We start from the raw sequence: 4,868 nt of genomic DNA, 5'->3' as shown, positions 1-4,868 counted from the left end.
GTCCCCAGCCTGGATGCTCTTATCTTCTGGGCCCACCTTCTGAGGTCACCATCAGGCCTTAGGCCTGGCTGGCATTTTAAATGATGCGAAGACATGAAGTGTCTGTTAACAAAGATATATGGATATCTGGTTACCTGGGACGGTGAACGTGGTAAGGAAATCTTCATTTTAAGGAACAGACTGCTGCTTGTGAACATTGTGAAAGTGTCTTTGCAAAATTTAAGTGGGCAGGGCAAGCTGGCAGTCAGAGACTACCCAATGGGAGAATGAAGGAGAATACAACACCCTGTGCTCACAGCATGCAGCAGGTGGGCACAGCCATGCAGGCTACGGACCCTCTTCAGATGCAGATGTATGTGGTTCAAGATGAATATTAATTATCTTGATTTGAAAAGCAGAGATAGACTTAGAGGGACAGACAGACTCTCAATTTCTCACCAACTGGTTTATTCCCCAAGATCCCCAAAGAGCAGGATGGCGCCAGGCTGAAGTCAGGTCTGAGTTTCCCACATGAGCATCAGAGAGATCCAAGTACTGGACAGCCACCCGCTGTCTCCCAGGGTGTGTCAGCAGGAAGCAGAGCAGGTGCTCAGAGCCAGGTACACCACCAACAGGGCATGCAGGGGTCCCCAGGTATCAGATGCTCACCCTGCAGATAAACTGTTATGCTTCAAATAAATGCACCTGAAAACTTTAAATGCCATTTGAATACCCTGATTTCTGAAAACACTTCAAACTCAGTACACACACCCAATAATATAAGAGACTCAAAATGAAAGAAGTCTTTTATTGAAGCAGAGCTTGGATTAAATATCAAAACCCACGTGGCTGTGCAAATAGTTATTCCTTTTCAAAATATGCCTCACTTAGTAACCTTATGAAATATCAAGATAATATATGTAAATATGGCAAAAAAGAAATTGTCAAACAAAATCTTGTCATGAGGTAGGTTAAAATGTGATGTTAGGCCTAGTGTGGTAGGTAGCCTAGTGGCTGAAATTTTTGCCTCACATGTGCCAGGATCCTATATGGGCGCCGGTTCTGATCCTGGCTGCTCCACTTCCGTTCCAGCTCCTCTTTTTGTGGCCTGGGAAAGCAGTAGAGGATGGCCACAAGCCTTGGGACCCTATACCCATTTGGGAGATCTGAAGAAGTTCCTGGCTCCTGCCTTCAAATGGACTCAGCTGTGGCTATTGCGGCCACTTGGGGAGTGAGCCAGCAGATGGAAGATGTTTGTCTCTCCTCTCTGCAAATCTTGATTTCTGGTTCCAGTTCCTGACTGCTTTCCTGGAGTTTCAAATCTAGCTGCCTGCTAGGGCGCACTCTAGAGGCAGAGATGAAGGCTCAGTTAATTGGGCTGCTGTCACTCAAAGTAGTCCCAGATGGTCCTTGCATTGTGGTTATTTGAGAAGTGGATCCATGAATGGTACCGCTCCTTTTCTGTCTCACTTGCTCTCTCTTTCCCTCAAAGAAATTAAATATGCTTTTTTAAATGTGTGGTATAGGAAGTCTGGGGAAAATCAATATTGAAGGCGGCAAAATGAAAACCAATAAAATTAAATTACTTTATTTGAACTCTTCTGAAAAAGTTTTTCAGTGAATACTTAAGTTCTGCTGTCTGTTAAAACAATTTTGTATGAAAGTTTTTCTTGCCTGACCCAGAATATCAACTTGCAAACTAAGCAGTTAGTCAAATGTCTCATTTACCTAAAAGTTGTTTTTCAAAAAGCCATGTAGGAAATGGATGGCTGCAGCTTCATGAAAGTGGGGCACAGAGGAAAAAATATACAGAATGCACACTAGGGAAATGAGGGAGATATACACCAGTTAAGCATCCCCAAGAGGGGGCGCCTGAGATTGAGGTGCACTTGGGGCAGCCTGAGGATGCAGGACACAGAGCAGGTGATGTGAACCGCAGAAGCACAACCTTGCACAGTTGTGAAAACCAGAGCCTTTCTAAGCACTCTGATAATTCATGCAAAGCCATTACTGCAAGTATTTACAAAAAGTGTTGCAATTTTCAATAACTCAATATCTTCCATAAAACATAATCTGTAGTTGGATACCGGGTTGCAGAATGGTGTGACGAGATTACCTATGAAGGAGATCTTGTGGATGTTCATCTGAATGGTAAAGAATGATTACACATGAGTTTATACTGATAAGGGAAATTTGCATGAGCCTTAATATTCTTTCTCTTCTCAGTTGAATAAAGCAGTTACTTATCATCCTCACAACAGACTATGGAAATCATGTTTCCAAAAATAAGGTTACAAAGATTCAGGATAAAATAGGTCACTGGAAAGAGTGAGGTCCCAAAACTAGATCTACGGAAATGAAAACTTGTTTGACTCTTTTGAACTTTAGTCCTGCCATGCACACACTTATATCAGCTTACAGGACCCACTCCAATGCTGCTTCGGACTTTAACGAACTAGGACTTCCTCCAGGAAGTGTTCTCTGACTTCCTAAATCTCAGTCAGGTGCCTCTGTGCTGGATTTTTATGCTGCCCATTTTTCTCTTGTCATTAGTCTTACCACACTGCACAGCAATCACCTTTGGCTCCCAACTGGACTTGTAGGAGGCATGCTCTGCGTGTGGCAGTCATCTACCGCCAAGCGCCTGGGACACAGTATACCTGTGGTATGGCCCAGCTTCAGGTTACTCTCAACACAAAGTCCTTGCTAGGGCTGGCCTGAAGAAAATGAGAATCAGCCTAGAATTCAGAGTTTCCATTTCTTTATCTAAATTAACTGGATTCTAAGAAGATGTTCTCACTGTTCCTTCTGTTCCCTACTGAAACAACGCCTAGTTATTCTTGGAACTTCCCTGGCCTTCCCATGCAACTTCATTGACGTCTGTCTCAGGGTGGCCTGGGCCATTGGCTGTCTGCATTTGTGGGTCCTGCCCCCTCAGTAACTGAGAGGATATTCTGCAGAGGCAGAGGAGCAGTCAGCTAACATCTCTCTTCACGACAGGCCACCAGATGACTTAAGAAGCCACCCACGTGACCGTGGACTGCAGAGGAGCAATGTATGTTTTTCCCGTGGTCAACTGGAAGAGCTAATCAGCTCTTATTTACGTATTTATTTGTTCATTATTTTTCATGATACAGCTTTTTAGGCATTGGATTTCATCCCTTTACTTCCTGTTCCGAAGAGTGGGATGAGAGTGGGAAGTAAACTTGGTTAATATAGGTTTGTAGCTTCCTTTGGCTCACATCAAGTATTCGCATTGCCTGGCCTGATTAAAGAAAGGCGAAGCCTGAAAGACACACTTTATGGGAACTGGCTATCACACACTGGGTGTGTGGATGCAGAGTGGCACAGTGCCCTCTGGTGGTAAATCTGCATAACTGAGGGGGAAATGTGAGCCCAGAAAATGCAACCCACAGTATCATCAGGTTATACTTTATCATTTAGACATTTCCCCAGACCCCTTTCTATCCTTACATTCCATAAAATACTAACCATAAGATATATCATGCAATATGATAGACTGAACCAGATATCTTTTCACGATTTTGAATCTGTGCCTAAAGAAAATACTCTTTGAACATAAAGAAATTAGTGTCACTGCAATTTCTTGGTAGCACATGTCCTAGGTCTGCACGTATCTTACTGTCATTGAGTCAGGATGCTCACGGACAAAGATGAAACACATGAAGCATGAGGTTTTAAACCAGGAAAGTAGATTTGGATCCATCAACCAAGACATGCTTTGAACAGGGAAACGATGATTTCATCAACTAGTAGTCTCCCAACTATTTCAGGTTCAAATTATTTCTGAGGGCATGCTGGGTGGGTTTGCCAGAGGATCAATCTGGCTTTTATAGGCTAAATGGAAGACTGAGAGCGGGGGAAGGACAGGAATGCCGAGGCTTGGGGGCTTGCACTATTGGTCTCTTTGGACCTTGACACCTTAGGAAGCTCCAGCCTGCTTTGCCTTCCTTATTACATTTTCATTTCACAATTGAAGAAGTAAACACAATGACAATCAATTGCTTAAAATAACACTGTTAGAGAGATAAAGCATAATGTCATTATTCGATACATGAGAAAGCTAAGGATGGGTTGTTGATGTAATCATGGATTTGGTTTGGTCCCAAGTGTCCTCTAAACATATTAACCCAGTTGCCAATGTTTTAAATGAGGAATATTTTATCGAAAACCCAGAAAGGATGGGTCCTCTGCTGTGGTATAGTAGATTAAACTGCTGTCTGCAATGTCAGCATCGCATATTAGAGTGTAGGGTCAAGTCCAGGCTGCTCTGCTTTGGATCCAGCTTTCCATTAAAGTGCCTAGGAAAGCAGCACAAGACGGCCCGATTACTGATATCTCTGCTGCTGTTGTGGGAGGGCTGAATGGAGTTCCTGGCTCCCAGCTTCAGCCTGACTAGCGCAGGGTGCTGCAACCATTTGAGGAGTCATGGAAGACTTTGTCTCTCCTTCGTCTCTTCTCTTCTCCCACTCTGCCTTTCAAATGAATGAATGAATGAATGAATGAATATTTTAAAAATAAAAATCAACAGGGGAATCTGGTTAAACAGCACAGTCCTCTGGAATAAGTAAAAGGTCTGGCCCAAACTGCACGTGCTTGTCCACTCAGTGGTGCATTATGATTGGCAATCTCTTGGGACAGGTTGGCCTTCTTGACTTGCCTGCTATTCACTCCCATTGCTTAGGCCAAGGTTGACTATGATAAACCCCCAACAACTCATCAGCTTGCAGCAACATTGTCTCATTTCTTTCTTTTTTTTTTTTAAAGATTTATTCATTTTTATTACAGCCAGATATACAGAGAGGAGGAGAGACAGAGAGGAAGATCTTCCGTCCGATGATTCACTCCCCAAATGAGCCGCAACGGGC

The sequence above is a fragment of the Ochotona princeps genome, chromosome 7 (genome assembly GCF_030435755.1).
Source record: "Ochotona princeps isolate mOchPri1 chromosome 7, mOchPri1.hap1, whole genome shotgun sequence".
NCBI classification, from domain to species: domain Eukaryota; kingdom Metazoa; phylum Chordata; class Mammalia; order Lagomorpha; family Ochotonidae; genus Ochotona; species Ochotona princeps.
Note: the sequence above shows the minus strand (reverse complement) of the source record.